This window comes from Corvus moneduloides, chromosome 3 (genome assembly GCF_009650955.1).
Source record: "Corvus moneduloides isolate bCorMon1 chromosome 3, bCorMon1.pri, whole genome shotgun sequence".
In the NCBI taxonomy this organism is placed as follows: domain Eukaryota; kingdom Metazoa; phylum Chordata; class Aves; order Passeriformes; family Corvidae; genus Corvus; species Corvus moneduloides.
The window spans coordinates 12,025,091-12,032,730 of record NC_045478.1 but is presented as its reverse complement, the minus strand read 5'-3'; the positions used below and the strand labels follow the sequence as shown (position 1 = coordinate 12,032,730).

At 41.2% G+C, this 7,640-nt stretch overlaps 1 long non-coding RNA gene across 3 annotated transcripts in view; it reads right to left on the bottom strand.

The window, feature by feature from the left end:
- Positions 1-64: 64 nt before the first annotated feature.
- Positions 65-7,640, bottom strand: part of LOC116441803 — a 31,902-nt gene continuing 24,326 nt past the window's right edge. For 2 of the 3 annotated variants that reach the window (XR_004239243.1, XR_004239244.1), the window contains exons 5-6: positions 7,174-7,235; positions 65-7,088 (exon numbers count right to left, since the gene is read on the bottom strand). This is a non-coding gene — a long non-coding RNA (uncharacterized LOC116441803). Of the gene's footprint in view, positions 7,236-7,640 lie in introns of all 3 variants that reach the window. The other variant, XR_004239242.1, reaches the window with a different exon arrangement.

The window sequence follows — 7,640 nt, the reverse complement described above, 5'->3', positions numbered from 1 at the left end:
GAGCTGGAGTGTGTCCAGAGAAGGGAAATAAAGCTGGTGAAGGGTCTGGGGCACAAGTCTGATGAGGAGCAGCTGAGGGAGCTGGAGGTGATCAGCCTGGAGAAAAGGAGGCTCAGGGGAGACCTTATCACGCTCTACAGCCGCCTGAAAAGAGGTTGTAGCCAGACGGGGGTTGGTCTCTTTCCCCAGGCAACTGGCGACAGGACGAGAGGATATGGCCTCCAATTGCACCAGTGAAGGCTCAGGTTGGACACCAGGAAGGATTTCTTCATGGAAAAAGTGGTTAAACATAGGAACAGACTGGCCCAGGAGGTGGTGGAGTCACCACCCCTGGCAGTGTTCAACAAACTGGAGATGGCACTTAGTGCCATGCTCTAGTCGGCCTGATGGTGTTCAGCCAAAGGTTGGACTCAATAACCTTGGAGCTCTTTTCCAACCTAAATGATTCTGTGATCGATTGCACTCTCATTCAGTTCAGTGTCAGATGACACCAGGTTGAGTGGGAGTGTTGATCTGCTGGAGAGCAGGAAAGGTCTGCAGAGGGATCTGGACAGGCTGCATTGATGGGCCAAGGCCACTTGTAGGAGGTTGCACAAGGCCAAGTGCCAGGTCCTGCCCTTGGCTCACAACAACCTCTGCAGTGCTAAAGGCTGGGGAAGAGTGGCTGGAAAGTGACCAAGAGCAAAAGGATCTGGAGGTGTTGGTCAACTGTGGCTGAACATGAGCCAGGTGTGCCCAGGTGGCCAACAAGGCCAATGGCACCTGGCCTGTATCAGCAATAGCGTGGCCAGCGGGACCAGGGCAGAGAAGTAAGACAAGAGGAAATGGCCACAAGTTGCACCAGGGAGGTTTAGATTGGATATTAGGAAACATTTGTTCTCTGAGAGGGCTGTCAAACACTTGCACAAGCTGACCCAGGAAGTGGAAGAGTCACCATCTCTGGAGGTATTTAAAAGACTCATAGATGTCATGCTTAGGGACATGGTGGATTTGGCAGGATCAGGTCAACAGCTGGACTCAATGAACTTGGAGGTCTTGTCCAACCTAAACGATTCTCTGTTTCTATTACTTCTTCCCATCAAATTCCACAGTAGGTTTCTTTTTAATAATCACTTCAATTTTCTTATAAATGAGGATATTTGCATGGATATGGTATTATTATCTTCAGTTGTTTTACTGCTAAGTGTTTAAATCTTATAAACTGCAGTTGCATCGATGAAGAAAAATATAACAACTGATACTTTAATAGTCTCAGTTGTGCAAATACAGTTAGTTTTTAAAAATGGTATTATTCCTCTATGGACTTCATTCTAGAAATAAGTTAAAAAATGTATTGTTATACTAAGAAAAAAAATAAAATTAGTCATACATTTGTGTTTGAGGTGCTAATTGTGCAAAACCCCCAAAGATATTTGGTAATGAAGTATGTAAAGTATTCTCTAGAAAGGCAGAGGTAAGAGAAAAACATAACCAAATTCTTTTCAGAAAGCAAGCTATATTCATTTTCCAGAAAAAAGAAATTATCCCCAATGCTGGCCTCTAAACACTGTATTTATAAGGTTTTCATAACATAAATAACATACATAAAGTCCACCAAGTGGCAACCTATACGCAAGCAAAGGAAAATCAGTGCCACACATTCCATAGGCAGGTGAAGTATAAACAGACAAAAAGAAACTCCAACAAAACTCAAAGCCAGAAAATAGCTATAAAGAACTGAGGAGTGGAATAAGAGAATAAAGTCGCTCAAGGTGAAAGTAACTCAAGATAAAAGAATCATTCCCTCTTTGAACAACCATTTTATTAAAATTCCTAGCTAAGGTACACTTCCAGCTAAGAGCTTTTGCTGCTGATATGCAGATTGTAGGTTTTAATTGACAATTAAAACCTACAAAAAAAGTGATGCAAGTTACATGGAATTAATAAATGCTTTGTAATGACAAATATGTTTTTCACTAATCATAAAATGTTTAAAGAGTTGGCCAACATTAGTACCTGTAGCCCCAAGGATTACAGAGCTTGGCTTGCAGTCTCTCTAAAATTAAAAGGTAAAAGAAAAAATTACCTTAGATGAACCTAAAAGGTATCCAACGGGGGGATTTTTCTATATGCCAACTCCCACACCTGAATTTACTTTGAACTCCTGTATATTTTTAAAGTATATAATGTCAGAGCAGCCGTCATGAAAGAACAAAAACCAGGCACAACCAAAATATCTGGATTTTGATTCATAGGTCATAATAAAAAACAAAACAGAACACAAACCAGACAAACAAAAAACCACCAACAAAAATGTAGAATGGAATCCAATTAAGTAATTAGAGTAAAATTATATTTGACTTTAAAAAAGCACTGTTGCACTTTGATCCTTCTGCCTGAGTGTAGAGTAACTACAGTAAGCTAGTCTGAATATGGCATTGCCTGCACAGATGCGTTACACAAACCAAAGACATAATTACTCTGTACACAATAAATGGAGCCTCTCATCAATTTTCACAGCAGGGAGACACTTTTAAAAGATACATGTCAGGTTTGGCTAGTTTGAGTGTTTCTTCTTTCAAAATAAAACCACTGTATTTTGTTCCAAGTGGAGTTTGACCTAGTTCCTCCAACCTCTTGCAAGAGAGCCACACCATCATCTTCCTCTTCAAAGTTTTCTTGTCCTCATCATCTCTCACCAAATTCATAGTGAGAAAGGATATAAGCCATCTTAGAACACACTCAGTTTTGGCAATCTAATGATTTGAACATTTGAGAAGTTACCTGGTTTCAACACTTGTGAGTATAATGAGTGAAAAATGTATGCGACATCAGGTAAGTTCTTAGACATAGAATCAGAAACATGACTCTTGGATAGAAATTCAGAAAAAGAAAAAAAATGTTCCTGGTCCTTTCTGCCTGTAAATGACTGCTGATTATTCAATTATTCAGCCTTATGACTATGCCACACAGAGCATTTTTATTATACTCACAAAAAATCCAATGCATGTGTCTGAGAAGCAAGATGAAAACCATCATACTCTAGTTCTCTGGACAACTATGGTAAAAACTTTCCTCAGAGTGATTTTATTTTCCAGTTACTTATTGTGCCAGTTGATAACAGGAGTTAAGTCTTTGCATGCTAGCTTTCTTCTCTTTCTATTCTACTTCTCATTTTAATACATAAATGCCAAAACAGTACACCTAATCTCAGTAAGTCAAACATAAATCCCACAGGGGCTGGATTTCTTAGTGTGTATTTCCTAGCAATCTGTTCTGAATGTGTCAGTATGTAAGATATAATGCATTTTGCCATTTTGTATTTATGGTTTGGAGGGTAAGAGTCTGTAAGATATGGATCTGAAACAGTCTTTACAAGTATTGTTTCCTAGGAAAGGGGAGAGAAGTGAAAGAACATCTTAAAATACTAAACAGACAATTAATTCAATCAAAGATATTGACATTAGTGGAAGTAAGACAGATATGGCTGACAATATTTACCAATAGCTCAAGATTTGAGGAATTAAAGATGAAATGTGGATCTTTCTAGGGATTTGCTGCTTTTAGTTTAAAATATTTCCATTTGTGTCATAGTGGTCTTATTTAATATCTCATTACAAAAATAAGAAAACTTGCTGACCTATTACAAGGCTGTTGCAAGGCTGCTGATGGAAATAGCAAGAGTTCCATTAGGAAAAAAAACCCAAAAACCACTGTAAATAAACTGGAGGATAATGTATATTTTAAAAATGTATTCAAGATTTCAGAAAAAAAGTAAAACTTCTATGTGTGTCTGGGAAACGGAAAAAAAGAAACAACAGGTAACATCCCAAAACAGCAACCTGAGAGACCACCTAACCTAGGAAAGTGTTTAAGAAGGCTCTGCTGAAGTATGGAGGTGTATGAGTGACAGAATGGGGCAAGAAGCTTCAGGAGGATTAATTAACCATGTATCTGCACAGGCTTCTGGAGTAAGTAATGCCATTTCTAGAGGCTATTTTTTACTTTTATGGTAGTTATGGAGAGAAATAACTGAATATAAGGATGAAAATACAAGAGAAATTAAAAAGAGAGGAGGTTACTAAACAAGGAGAAAACAGCAAATTAAACTGATTTTACAAAAGCAGTTTCAGTAATCTCAGGTACCTGGAAGGACAGGTCTCTTGGCAAGTTGATTTAAGGGATAAGGGAGTGCAGAAAGCTCAGCAGTTAAGACAATACACAACAGGTTATTCTGATGGACAAGAAAGATAAAACAGAGGCTCAGAAATCAATATACCTGTATAAGCATAGGGCAGAATTGAAGAAATAGAGGGAGCTTTGACAAAGCACTAGAGATGAGGAACGAGAAAATGTTATTTACTACCATAAATTTGCTAGAACACTGAAAACCTGAAAAAGCAGCTGTCAGAAGTTTACTGGCCAAAAAAAAGACAACAGTATTTTTAAACAGTAACGGTTGTATAGATCTGGTTTTGTTCAATACTTTTAATTACTAACAGGCAAAGAAGAAGAAAATACCCTTTTAAAATACGCACTAGGCTAGAAGGGAATTAAAATATTTTGGAAAATAGGGTCATAATTCAAAATACTTTAATAAGCTGGAGATACTATCCAGAAGACATTCCATAAATACAAATGTAAATTATTCAACTCAAGGAAAAAAGCAAATCAATCCCAAAAATGCAGATAGACTGGTAAGCAGAAAGACTGAGAAGAAAATATTTAATCATTATACTGGACTATAAATTAAACATAAGGCAGGTTAGAAAGTTGCTAAACTCTGGAATTTTTCAATGACTGCTCTCACAGTCAAGTTAAGGGATGAGGAGACTGAATATTGAACAATAAGAGGTTTTCTCCAAAACATTAGTCTAACCTTTAAGTATGCAGGAATTACTGAAAAGTATAAATTTCAACAAAACTCTTCCTTTTTTCTTAATTACCTCAGTGTAATTTTTTTAATCCTTCTGACAGCATTTTGTTAGTGCACATACTTTCAAATTAAAGACTCAATTCATTAAGACATACAGGGCAGAAAGGGTGCATGACATTTTTCTGCAAAAGAGCCTGCCTTGAAAATTGTGTTAATAGGCAAGCACATTACCCCTCTTAATGATGCAAACACAAAGAGATTCTTAATTTTGCATTGTGCCTAATACTTTAAGAAGCACGTTCCCTAGTAAATCTATTTTCAAATAATATGTTTTACTTACATTGATTGGCAAACAAGCTTTTCGCCTCAACATGAGCTGCTAAAACCACTGCAACTTTTTTGGGGTATATTAACAAGTCTACTATTTGCCTAAAATGACAAACAGGGAAGGACTGCTATGGATGGTGCAGAATTAAAACCATCCTTTTAATTAAAACTTAGATTTCTTGTAAGTGTAAATGAAAATTGAAAGCATGTACTGACCCTGGCAAGCTCTGCAGTAATTAATTCTAATCACTCCTGGAAGCTATTCCTAGTATAGTAATGAAATTTGCACAATAACTTTTTATTAAGACAGTAAAATTGATGCACCGTAGTGACTCTATACCCTACTCTCACTTTCCTGTATGTATGTATTTTTTGCTGACTGACCAGTGCGGATGGCGGCCGGTCCAAGGCCCACTTATGCCAGTTTGTTCCCTGTCCTGGGGGATGCACGAGCCTGCAGAGGCTCATTATCCATTATCCATGAGCCAGGGAAAGCGGAGCGCGCCCGATCGGGGAGCGCGGGACGGGGCGGCGCGGGAGCACCCCCTGCTGCCGCACGGCCGCCACCGCAGCGCCCCGGGCTTCAGCTCCAGCGGGGGAGATCAACCCACAGCCCCTCCGGGCAACCCACAGTCTCTCCGGGCAACCCACAGCCCCTCCGGGCAACCCACAGGCTCCCCGAGCAATCCGCAGCCCCTCCGGGCAACCCACAGGCTCCCCGAGCAATCCGCAGCCCCTCCGGGCAACCCACAGGCTCCCCGAGCAATCCACAGCCCCTCCGGGCAACCCACAGTCTCTCCGGGCAATCCGCAGCCCCTCCGGGCAACCCACAGTCTCTCCGGGCAATCCACAGCCCCTCCGGGCAATCCACAGCCCCTCCGGGCAACCCACAGGCTCCCCGAGCAATCCGCAGCCCCTCCGGGCAACCCACAGTCTCTCCGGGCAATCCACAGCCCCTCCGGGCAACCCACAGGCTCCCCGAGCAATCCGCAGCCCCTCCGGGCAATCCGCAGCCCCTCCGGGCAATCCACAGCCCCTCCGGGCAACCCACAGTCTCTCCGGGCAATCCACAGCCCCTCCGGGCAATCCGCAGCCCCTCCGGGCGATCTGCTCCACTGCTCGAGCACCCGTACAAGGAAGTTCTTCCTCATGTTCAGGGGAACTTCCTGGGCATCAGTTTCTGCCATTGCCTCTTGAGCTACTGCTGGGCACCACCGAGCAGAGCCGGGTCCACCCTCTTGACACCCCTCCTTCTACACACATTGATGGAGCCTACACTCAGGTTTTCTCCTCTCCAGGCTAAACAGGCCCAGCTCCCTCAGCCTTTTCTCACAAATGAGGTGCACCAGTTCCCTGGCTGTTTCCATAGTCTACCTTCCCACCTAAGTAAAGGCCACAGAGCCCTCACACCAGTTGAGATCAGCCCAACAGCACCAATTCCCTCTGCACAGTCAGCCTGGATTTCTGCATGGGCTCCAGCTCCTTTACCAGTGGGTGACCTTCTCTTCTACTCTTACAGCTCAAGCAAAACCCAAACTAGTTCAGACAATAATATAATGACCACATTTCAGAACTAATACAAATATTAAAAACCAAATTATATTGCTTTCCCTTTCTTCCTGCTGAAATTCAGAATTAAAAGTAACTGTGGCTGCATCTGAAATTATCATTAGTGTCACTTTCACTCAAGCACTGAACAGCACATGGGAGCTGCTCACGCTTAGCACAGCGAGATCCTGAGGCTGGTGAGGGTTCTCAGCAGGGCATCCCCGCCCAGCATCTGCCACATGCCACATCAGCTCTGGCACCAATCCTGTCTTCTCCATCTGTACAGGAACACTGGTTTTATTTACACTTTCTCAAGCAGTATGGAATAATATTACTTCTTTTGAAGTTAAGGAGCAGCCTAGAAGTTGAGAAAGAAGAAATGGTTTTGTAGTCTGACTAAAAGATACACGGGATGACATCTCTAATTTTAAAATGCCAGTTACCTGCTATCAAAAATGGAAGGAAGCAGTCACATCCAAGACTTTCTTACTGCCTTTGCTGAATCCTGTTTCAAAGGCAAATCATGCCTTTTAGAATTAGGAACTATAGAAAATACACTATATTTAGGTTTAGAGCAAAATTTAAAATTTTACTTTTGCATAACCTTGTTTCATTTTCACTTGTAACTAACTTGCCATTCACATTGGAAGTGACAGAAGTCACATCTAAAATAAACAAATCCCTGAAAAGGCAACATTCATTAGTTTCTGAGAAAATTTCAAATTATAAACAACTATTTAAATAGGAAATGTAAAAATATTTTAAAACTTTGTTGAAAAACTTAAATTTTATAAAAACTACACACGCAGACATGCAAACACCCACTGTATGCATGTACACAGGGACTTGCAAATGAGCTTCTTTAACCAAGAACTGGGAACTGGCTGCTTATTACAGAAAAAAATGTCAG